The sequence below is a fragment of the Nerophis lumbriciformis genome, linkage group LG19 (genome assembly GCF_033978685.3).
Source record: "Nerophis lumbriciformis linkage group LG19, RoL_Nlum_v2.1, whole genome shotgun sequence".
Taxonomy (NCBI): Eukaryota; Metazoa; Chordata; class Actinopteri; order Syngnathiformes; family Syngnathidae; genus Nerophis; species Nerophis lumbriciformis.
In genome coordinates, this window is record NC_084566.2 from 11,643,695 (window position 1) to 11,655,739 (window position 12,045).

The 12,045-nt window shown below is 38.3% G+C and overlaps 1 long non-coding RNA gene across 1 annotated transcript; it reads left to right on the forward strand.

Moving 5' to 3' along the window:
• The first annotated feature begins 2,135 nt into the window (after nucleotides 1-2,135).
• Nucleotides 2,136-4,066, forward strand: LOC133619039 (uncharacterized). The gene is made up of 4 exons (XR_009817385.2): nucleotides 2,136-2,188; nucleotides 2,529-2,654; nucleotides 2,733-2,771; nucleotides 3,944-4,066. It is a non-coding gene; the product is annotated as an uncharacterized lncRNA (long non-coding RNA).
• The last annotated feature ends 7,979 nt before the right edge of the window (nucleotides 4,067-12,045 follow it).

Consider the following 12,045-nt stretch of genomic DNA (forward strand, 5'->3'; position numbering starts at 1 on the left):
TACAGAGACTTACCAGATTGCTCATTTGGGGGAGGAGAATTATGCAGGTCCTTCATTTTCTTTGTGGGAACTCTTAACGATGAGGTGGCGACTTGTCCAGGGTGTACCCCGCCTTCCGCCCGATTGTAGCTGAGATAGGCTCCAGCGCCCCCCGCGACCCCAAAGGGAATAAGCGGTAGAAAATGGATGGATGGATGGATGGAACTCTTAACCTCTTATGTTGTCATTTTCTTTTCGTCCATCCTGTTAATGAAAAAATAAATTTTGTATCACAAACTGGGGATAGGTTGATTGGCAACACTAAATTGACGCGAGTGTGTGAATGTAGTCTGTCGATCTGTGTTGACTTGTCCAGGGTGTACCCCGCCTTCCGCCCTAGCGCAGTTGGGATAGGCTCCAGCACCCCCCACGACACGGAAGGGAAAAGCAGTAGAAAATAGATAGATGGATGGAACTATAATATAAATGGAGAGTATTTACATATATGGGGTCACTTCATATGGATGTTAACTTTTTGGGTAAATCATATTTAACTTCTGTCAAAAACAAGTAAACAAAATGATTGTTTATGATCGTTCTGGCTATAGTAAAGAAAACCTCAACCCGGACAGTTTAGTTCTTATCTATTTTGGGGTGCGGGGGGCTTGATGGCACCTTTTTATAATAGGGTACATATTAATAAAGTTATGGCATTTTTAACAAAAAAGGTCATGAATAAAATATTGAGCCCCAATGACTTTGTATTGAAGAGGTTGACCATAAATTAGTGCATTTTGACCAGGTTAAGACAATCATAACTTTTTAAACATGTATCACAGGAAAATTATTCTTATATTACGTAACTCGTAAGAGGTTCCGCAGCCTCCGAAGCAGAACCTCCAGGTTCTGTAACAGCTTCTTCCCTCAGGCCGTAAGGCTCTTGAACGCATCATAATGAAATTATCCCCTCAACTCCCCCCAAAATGGATTAACTCGCTGGAATAAAAAAGACAATATAACATACATCCATAAACGTGGACGCATGTGAAAAAGTGCAATATATTTATCTGTACAGTAACCTATTTAGTTATTTATATATGCACCTTATTGCTTTTTTATCCCGCACTACCATTAGCTTATGTAACACAATTTCGTTCCTATTTGTACTGTAAAGTTCAAATTTGAATGACAATAAAAAGGAAGTCTAAGTCTAACTAGTCTTAACAAGACCTGTCTGATAATGCTAGTTTAATTTAAATGAATGAATGTTTCAAATTTTACACACATAGCTACTTTATTTTCCAATATATATGCAGTTTATATGATCAATAGCGTGATACAATACATACTGGCCAGTGCCAGCTAGTAAGCAAATGTACTGCTGCTTTCAAAATGGCGGGGCACATTTGTTAATCATTGAACACTTTTGGATGTCATCTCTTATTTATTACAACTAGCCAGCCATACCAATAAAATGCAGCCCGGACCTTCTTTGTCGATTGTTACTTTACCTACAACAGTATTATAAAAATGTTTAAAGTCAAACCCCCAAATTAATATGCACTGTATAATCTAATTGTGAAGGTCATTATGTATACTAACATTACTTGCTGGGCAGACGCCATTAGCGTTACTGCAACCTCTCAAAGGACCACTCGTTGTCACAACAGTTAAATATTTTCACTTCACAACATTACATGGTTAACCAGCTAAAAAATATTAGGATACTTACCTCTCCAAGTCTTCTGTCACAAGCGTTGCGGTTGTCGTTTCCAAAAACGTTCCCGCTTCTTCTTCTCTTTCTTCTTCTTCCTCGTTTTCTTTCAAGGTCGGCGCACACAACGTTAAAATGTTACGCCACCTACTGTTTTCCCGCTTCTTCTTCTTCTGACGTTGATGGCAAACAACGCGTCATGTCCGCCGCTGTCTGATAGAAGGCGTGAATTTTCTGAATTGCCTTCCTTTGAGAGTTACACATAGCCAAAAATAGCTATTTTCAGATGGACATATAAGGAGAAAATCAACTTTATCTAAATTTTGAGATGTGGATCTGTCTCATCAACATTCTCGCGAGATTTGGCACGGCGCCCCATGAATCTGTCCAATCATATTTGCTCTTCCTGGTAAACACGCATGCGCATTTAGTGGGCGAATGTGACTTGTATCGATTGGAGGAAACAATTCAGCATCGAAGGAATAACGACTGAAAGTAAGTAATACCATTTATTGTTTTTGTTTTGGTATTTAAATTACTTTAACACACACGAGTTATTATTCATCAAACTAATGTAACGTCACTGTGTTACGAAAATAGAGCTATAAATGCCGCATTCAACGGCGCAACCACCTTGCTCGAAGCTATGATACTTACCTCCACCGAGGCATCGCAAGTGATAAGATACACTTTATACATCCCATAGTGAAATAACAATGATAGACATAAATGTACAGAGAACATTGGAAGTGGAACAATATAAATTACTGAACATACACTGCTTCAACATAATATAGACTTTTACATTTACAAGAAGTTCCACTGTGTATTCCAGCAACCTTTGTCTGTATTCACATCGTATTGGAGTGTCAAAATGACAAAACGAAAACCTGCAAAACGATGGAGAAGAACCGGTAAAGAAGTTGACTCAAATAAACGATCAAGAAGGACTGTACAATTGGTGAGTAGACTGGCATAGTGGTGGTGCATTAAACTGGCAGCAGATATAATATGTGATACTTTATTTTTCTTCCTGCAGCCACCAATGTGAATGTGGAGACTGATGAGCAATGTCTAAGTAAGTTATATGTATATGCGTGTTCTTTGTTTATGTGAATTAGTTCTGATTGAGATTTACAGACCAGATAGATGGATAAAAAGCTGTCCACAGTTTGTCAGGAACAAGCATGGAAATATTGCTTTCTTTTACCCTGATTACAGTAGCACATATATGAAGAATGAAACTTGAAATATGAGTTATCTCAGCATGTGTAATTAATCTTCTTTGAACCTTTCATCTTCAAGTTAAGGCTGGTAGGTAACATCAAGTCATGATTAGGGATGTAACAATATCAAAATGTCATGGTATTATATCGTCACAGTGTTAAAGCCACGGTAAGATATTGTTACAAACATGTCAACGTGTGTTAAATGAAGTGGCAGGAATGTTTAGGATAAACACACTTACTGTAATTGAATACAAACATAATGTTCATATGTTGTAGTCCTATTTATTATTATAAACAGGTATTTTAAGTGCAAAGGAATGGTGCAAAATCATCCAGAATTTCAAGTAACACACATATTTTAGTTTAATCTAACACAGCAGTTATAGGCACAGAAATATTTCACAGCAACAATTCCTCCGAGCTACGAAGCACAAACGTTCCCGTCACTCCTGCACAGTTCCTCTTTTTCGCCCCTATATAATGTCCCCTGTTTGAACTTTGTTGTCCCACACTGTGCGGGTTATCATGGGAGATCGAGTTTACTTCTCAGATCAGCCCACTTAATATTGTCAGAAAAAAACACACTGACGGGAGTTCTCGTTTGATAGCGTCACACATCACGGCATTATTGTGAGAATTTTGAAACCAAAACAACGCAATATTTACAATAATGTTTCATCCCTCGTCAAGATCCTTTCTCATAGGTTTGGTTTGCTGCTGTGTATTTACTAATCATTGGCATTGTTTATCACTGAAGTTCCACACTTTCTTTTTATAGTGCGTGTTGTATTGTGATGAGTTACATTTAATACTGGGGATTATGTGTTACCACAAACACAGAAGATACGTAAACATGAACTACAATGCGATCAAGATGTGGGAAAAAAGTAAATGCATTCCATTAGCTAGATTTGTATAATGTGTTCAATTTATGTCAACTTGCTTCTTGTTTCGCAATTTTCTTCTTTTCTTTTAATTATTTTAATTTTTAGAGTTTTTTGGTTCCTCTTCTTTGTGTCAGAAGGTAGCAGCAGGGGAACAGAAGGAGTCCAAAACACTGCTCTTCATATGGAACACATCCAACCTCCAGGTGTCCATGCAGGATGTACCACTCTGGAACATCAAACCTCTCCCTACCCACCAGGTACACCCACCGTCTTCTGTGTCTAACTAATGTTTTGCTGTGAATTTTGTCACAAAGCATATCCTGCTAAAATATGCCAAACTTTTGAGTGTAAGAATGTGAGCGATATGCTGAGATGTTATACGTTTTGCCTTGTGACAAAATGTTATAAAAAACCTTTAATGATTTTTATTCTATTTTAATTTCAGCACATGAAAATATTTCTACTTTTGACTCTATCAAAGACAATGGAAAACCATTTTCCAGATCAGCCCTCATAGATCCTCCTGATGGCCTAACAACTGAACTACATGTCGATGCTGAGTATGATCCATCTCAATCATTTGAGGAATCTCTCCCTGATATGGGGGATTGGATGTACAATGACGGACATATGTTTAATGAAGGATTTGAAGATAGTTTGAGTGAGGAGTGTGCAGAAGAGTCAAATATCAAGGACACAACAGACAAACCATTATATGACAATGCATCAGTAACCGTGGCAGAGTGCCTTCTGATCATCATGGCTTATGAAAACTGTCATAAAGTCACTGATAAGGCCCTATAAGCGATTTGCTGAAAATGTTGAAGTTGCTTTGTCCCGATAGTCTGAATGCAGACTGCTTAAACAGTGTGCAGAAGTTCAAAAACTTTCTTTTATCCTGCTCTGCATCATCGCCTATTTTATTACATAAATACTGCAGTAATTGTTTTGGGCAATTAGAAAGTAAACAAATAAAATGTCTGTCTTGTGGGACCAGTGTGTCAGAAGAAAGATCTTCATCCTTTATAGAGGTTCCAATTAAGGCTCACATAAGGTCATTGTTCCTCAAGCCAGGTTTTCAGGAGAAGCTTAACTTCAGATTAAGCAGCAAGAAGGCAGATGCTAACAACATTGAAGATATATATGATGCAGAAGTTTACAAACAGCTTGTCGATAGGGGTGGTCCTCTTAGTGACCCTAAAAACATCTCACTTGGAACACCGATGAAGACAAAAATTGATATTTGTTAAGGCTCATACAAGGTACTCAAAATATACCTATGCAGATGGTAAATGTAGTCAAACTTGTGCAGTCTATTCCTGTTATTTCACAAACTATTAAACCAGGAAATGTCATAGCTGAATTTTACAGACATATGACTAAAGATGATAGTTTCTGTCAGGAAAACAAATATTTGTCTAGGATTAAACTATATGGAGCACCTAGTGAACTTCTATTGGACACAGTTCACCTCTCTGCATTGCAAATACATGCTGGTCACTGCATCAATTCTGGAACAGTAAGCATCTTTCACAGGGCACAAGTTAAGAGAAATTATCTCACATCAAAACACTATGGTAAAGGTAATAGTAGAAACAATTTTACAGTTTTTTTTTCAAATGACGGACAAACAAAGTATGGACAGATTGATTTCTTCTTTATCATAGCTCAATCATGTGCCAAATGGGCCCTCCTTCGTGAATTCAAACATGCAGGGTTTTCTTTGCTGCAAGATAGTGTAACAAATGGTACATGAAGTCATGTTATTCCCCTATTGGAAACCTCTGCCAGTACAGTAGTATGATTGGATGACATATTGGGTAAAGTTGTTTTCCTTGACTTCACATCTGTGCCTGGCATTGTGTTTGCAGTTCATTTCCCAAACACACTTGAAAAGTTTTAACTAATTAAGAACTCAACTGGCCTAAGAAGTCACAAATCAAATATTTGATCATTGTTATAAATGCTCTGAAAATACACACCGATGAGATGTTGCCGTGGATGCTGTAAAAGTCTGTAAATATGTACTGTATATGGAGTATCATTGTTGATTAAGTTTTTGCATTGTCTGTAATATTTCAGTGGCCAATATATTAAAATGTACTTGTTAAATAAAACCACTGTCTTTTTTAATGAATATTTAGGCCTACTACGCTACTGTATTTTAATATTAGTCCTTATCATGGTGGTTGGAGAGCCAAAGGTTTTCTGAAGTGGTACTTTGTGAAAAGAGTTTGAGAATCACTGCTCGAGAAAGTTCACTAATGTTAAAAGGTCTTAAAAAAGTGTCTTGTGATCATAACAGTATTGTTTGGGTTCAGTTTTAAATCTCACAATTGTAGTCACTGAGTTACTGCACATGGCGTGTGTATAAGAAATCAACAAATTAAGTAGAACATTATGCATTAAACCATATAGATTACAGACCATATATCCATATTGCCTGGATTAATTATTTACTCCAAATATTGGCATGAGATAAACTGGAGTGTGATTGAGGTATAATTAAATTGTGCCAATTAAAATGTATTTTTAATTTATTTTTCCTAAGATAGAAAAGAGGCATATCTGACAACTCAAATGGTGAGCAGTGAGAGACAAAACCAAGTATATCTCTCACTGAGACATCATTGAGACATATTGAAACCAATACTCATCAATTTTCTTTTTGCCGAAATAGAAAAGAGACATCTGAAAACTCAAACAGTGAGTAGTGAGAAACAAAACCATGTATATCTCTCACTGAGACATAATTGAGACATATTGGAGACCAGCTCATTCATCTCTCATTTTGCTCTTAGTTGAAATCGGGAAAAGAGATAACTGTTAGACAACTTTGAGATCTCTCACAGTGCTCACTGTGAGCCTTATTTCTCACGAGATACATCTGAGAAGAATGAGAAAACTACTTTGGTCTCGATTCGTGCTCTTGTATGTCTAGGAGATGTATATAAGACATACATGAGATCTCATCTTCAATTTTGCTTTGCTATGGGATGTTATGAAAAATTATTGCACTGTTATTGTTTTGCATCCCCTGTCATCCTAGAACCCCACCTCCCTCCCAAAGAGGAGTTGTACAGTCTAATGGCGTGTGGGACAAAGGAGTTTTTTAGTCTATTAGTCCTGCACTTGGGATGAAGCAGTCTAGCACTGAACAGGCTCCTCTGGCTACTGACAACGGTATGCAGAGGGTGACTGGCATCATCCAGGATGCTCACTAGTTTTTCCACAGTCCTCTTCTGTGCCACCGTCACCAGTGAGTCCAGTTTTATTCCGATCGTAGAACCGGCCCGCCTGATCAGTTTCTCCAGTCTGGAGCTGTCCTTCTTAGATGTACTGCCCCCATATATATATATATATATATATATATATATATATATATATATATATATATATATATATATATGAAAATCAATGTTAAACCATTTTATTTGGTAATGGGACAGCATTACAAAATAAAATTGTCCCATTACCAAATGAAATGGTTTAACATTGATTTCTACTAACATTGTACAGGGTGATTAAAAAAGAATACGCCAAAATAATCACTCGATATTTCAAACATGAAAAATAAAACAATAGAAAATCTAGGTTGAACACATGTGCTGTACATAACTTTGAGTATTAATTTCATGCTTTTCAAGTGCTCAATATGACCACCGCCGGCAGCACGGACAACATCAAGACGATAGGAGAATTCCTCCCAAACGCGCCCCAGGATGTCGCGATCCACCGTGTTGATTGCTGCTGGTGTTTGATCTTCATGTCATCAATATTTGCTGGCAACGGCGGAACATGAACTTTGTCTTTAACATAACCCCACAGAAAATAGTCACACCCAGTTAGGTCCGGGGATCTGTTTATCAATCTATCTATCAAGAACTGAATAAATGCGTGATGATTTTGGTGTATTTATTTTGAATCACCTGTATGTATTATGATCTGTTTAAACCCAGGGCATTAACTGAGATAGTGATAAGATACATAAATACAAAATCGTTATTTACAGGGTACTTTCTATTGAGAAGTAGCTGTCCCCAATCCTGACCTTCACACTTCAAGTTATGAAAATACCGATTAAAAGGTTTTTAGATGTTTTTAATGGTGTAATTTGGCTGCTTGGTAAGTAATTTAATCCCGTAGTTTTTAAATAAATGTGTTCCAAAGTATGAAAATCCACGTCTAGAAAACATACGCTATTCAATTAAGTAAACCTTTTCAGCTTTTATGCAAAATATTATGTTTTTATGAGTGTATGACTCTTCAAAGATGTTTTTGCTAACCATGTGCTTGCTATCGTTCATTATTTAGTTATGGCCAAATTCGTTATAATTGTCAATACCGAAACAGTCAATACCAATAGCTGTGGTCTTACACAAATAATAAATTAACCCACGCATCGCAATGGTAATCCAATAGATCTCGTCCTTGTCTGGGGTGTCACCACCTCCAAAGTTAAGTAATGTCCAATCACTACTTTATACAATTTGAAGTTCTGACGCATCGTCAACAAGCTACTAATAATCACTGCTTTAGCAGCCGCAACATTTAAGTTGCCACAACTACTACTCTTGCTGGCCTACTTCCTTCAGTAATGGCGCCATTCCCAAATTATGTGGGCTCTATCGATAACCTCACTAACAACTTTAACGACGCCCTGCGCAAAACCATTGATAATATAGCACCGCTAAAGCTAAAAAAGGCCCCTAAAAGGCATACCCCACGGTTTACAGAAGTAACCAGAACTCTTTAACTATCATGTAGAAAAGCTGGAACGCAAATGGCGTGCAACTTAACTTGAGGTCTTATATCAAGCATGGAGAGATAGTTTAATAATTTATAAACACTTACCTTAGCTAAAACTAAATACTTCTCCAATCTCACCTGCCTCAATAAAAAACGATCTTAAATATCTGTTTAATACAGTAGCATCGCTAACCCAGCAAGGGACTCCTCCCAGTAGCTCCAACCACTCGGCTGATGACTTTATGCAATTATTTACCAAAATTAAACTCATTAGAAAGGAAATGAAAAATAACACGTCCCAGCTCCAACTGGGTTCTATTAACGCAGATACAAATGTAAGTATGACGGATATTGCCCTCCAAAATAATATCTGTCTTTTTGAGGAAATAACCTTAGAGGAACTCCTGCGACTCGTAAATGGGACAAAACAACATGTTTACTTAACCCACTTCCTGAAAATCTTGTCAAGGAGCTGTTTGTAATATTAGGACCATCAGTTCTAAATATTATTAACTTTCCTCTGATACTGTTTCCCTAGCATTCAAAACAGCGGATATTCATCCTCTGCTCAAAAGACCCAACCTCGATTCATGATGACGTCTCTGCGCTGTCGACTTGTCGACAAGCAAGATAATCCCCTGCTGTACATAATAATGCCATTTTTTTGTGGTCCTCTTTATTTAGAAAAGTATCAAAGTATCGAAATACATTTTGGTCACGGTACCAGTACCAAAATATATATCAGGACAACCCTAGTGGTAACACTCAAAGGATTACTGGACATGGGTGAAAGAACACATCAAAGAAAGTATTTTTAATGAGTACAGATAGGTGTCACGATGGGGGGGGGCAAGCGTGCCTAAAACACATGAAACTACTAGTTAGCAGAAGCTATGGCATAGAACATGAACACTTACTTGGTCAGAACGTGACGTAAACAATGAAGCCAGGCCGACTGACTGGCAAAGGCAACTTAAATAATGCCTCTGATTAGTGCTTGGGAAGCAGGTGAGCGGGCGAGCACTAATCAGAGACAGGTGAACACAATAAGTCGCCATGGTGACAAAAGCAAACAAGGAGGCCTAAACGGGAACTAAAGAAGTCCAAAACTAACAGAACATAACTAAACAAAACATGATCCAGACCACGGATCATGACAATAGGGATGGAAAATGATGACATTATTACTGGCGTTGTTCAATTCCAGGCTGACTTAAGCCAGAACCCGGCATGCCTGAAATCAAGAAAATATTTCCAAATACATAAACTGCAGCTTCTGAAACACTAGCTAGCTGCTAAGATAGCAAAGCTAAGCTAGTCCCGCTCCGAAGCTACTGTACTCCGAAGACAGCAAGAATTCGACTCGGTGAAAGAAACAGCAGAGTCCAGTTGCCCCGCTGCTGCTGTTTGCTGTTTAAAGCTAAGTGCTATCTTTCTATCTGTGTGCTCTTATTTGTTTTACAGCTTTCTTTATTCTTTTTCCAACACATTTAGCAGTCTTATCGAACTTACAAAGCACCCACTCTCTGTTTGACCGCTTCGCTTTCAGCGAGCTGTCTGTTAAGCCAGTGATTTTCAACCTTTTTTGAGCCGCGGCACACTTTTTACATTTACAAAATCCTGCGGAACACCACCAACCAAAATAACACTCTAGCACAGTATATAATACATATAGTTAATAATATAGTTTCTAAATGTATTTATACTCGCCAATTGTGAAACTTAGGCCTGAACATCTAATTTACAATGGCTTTACAAGCTCGCAGTATTAATGTTTCTGTGTGGGACTTTTTTGATTTAGCTACTAGTTCAGCAACAAGGTAGCTAGCTTTGAGGGCTCTCTCGTTTACCTTTGTGGTTTTTCTCAGAAAAGTTGCCTGTTTGTCATTGTTTGTACGTAAGCGTACAAAATAGTCCATCGGCTTGTTTTGAACGGAAGGGTGTTTCGTTTGGAGATGGCGTTTAAGCTTGCTTGGCACAATGGCGCTATTGGATAGCTCCTTTCTTTTACCATGAATTGATTAACGTGGACCCCGACTTAAACAAGTTGAAACTCGTATTCAGGTGTTACCATTTAGTGGTCAATTGTACGGAATATGTACTGTACTGTGCAATCTACTAATAAAAGTTTCAATCAATCAATCAAAAACTCACCACACACCAAGCACTGCGGAGTCGGTGCTGTCGCATCCCCGGTGAAAGTAAATCCAAATGAAAGATAGCTTTCGCTCACCGTCTTGTCTTTTTTATTTTGTTGACCTCTCATACTAGGGCCTTCTTCTGGGTCAGAATTTTGTCCAGGACCCTGTTCGGCATTTGCAATTTCCCTTCTCAAAAACTTCTCCATCACTGTCACTTGCTCGCCTCCTCTTGCTGCGATCCCAAACTGTCACTGTCACGTGTCGCGCAGCGCTAACTCGATTGTCTTTACAGGTATTTATCGCCCTCTGCTGCCACCTACTGAAATAGATGAGTATTACATTATCTGCCGCACTTTATCATAGCACAGACACCCGACAATGGTTAATTAGGAGATATTAAATAATTTCCCACGGCACACCTGACGATCTCTCACGGCGACACACTGGTTGAAAATCACTGTGCTAAGCTAGCGAAGCTAAGCTCGTCCAGGTCCGAAGCTCCTGCACGCCAAAGACAGCTGGACCTCAATTCGGTGAAAGAAACAACCTGAGTATGGCTTCCTGTTCTTCAGGCACCTTTCTCATGGATAGGTTGGCTGCAAGAGGGGTGTGTCCGCCGGTTAGAGATCGTTTTTTTGTACATTGTAAACACTTTGAGTTTAAACCGTTCCTTAAAACTAGTCATATTAGTACATCGCTTGAGTTCAGTAACCACAGCTTGGCGTAGCCAAGTCCAAGTTCAACCTATTTTGTCAAAATATCTAAAGCAATAACATATTTTACTAATTACATTTTGTGTGTATCTAGTGAACCTGAAATAGGATTTATGAAATAACGCTACAAGCTAATTGGGGTGATTGTTTGTGAAATGGAGTTGGACCTCAGTGCCCCAAAAAATTGGCTTTCAAAAAGATTGGTATTATGACCTCAGGGTATAGTTGCCCCCATTGACATTTCATGTAACCTTTTGAATGAGTGTCGCATGGAGAATACTGCCTACGGTGATTTACAGTGTTTAATTTTATGACAATACAAAGTCTCGCTCGCACAGAGCAAAGTTTTAGTGTTTAATTTAGTTACCGTGTTTTACCGATACGCTTTATCTTTATACAGCCATCCATTTACTGTCTTACATCATCAAAATCTGCGGGTTATGGTCGAAAAGGCGAACTCCACCCTGGGCTGCCTGCCATTAATCCCAGACACAGAGTTAAATACTCACATTCCTACCTACAATCATTCAGCAGGAATTGATCCCATGCAGGCCTTGTGAAAGTCAGGTGAACGAATCATTGCGCTATCAGGAAGTACTTTAGAACTGAAGAAACATATTGTGAACTGCTGAA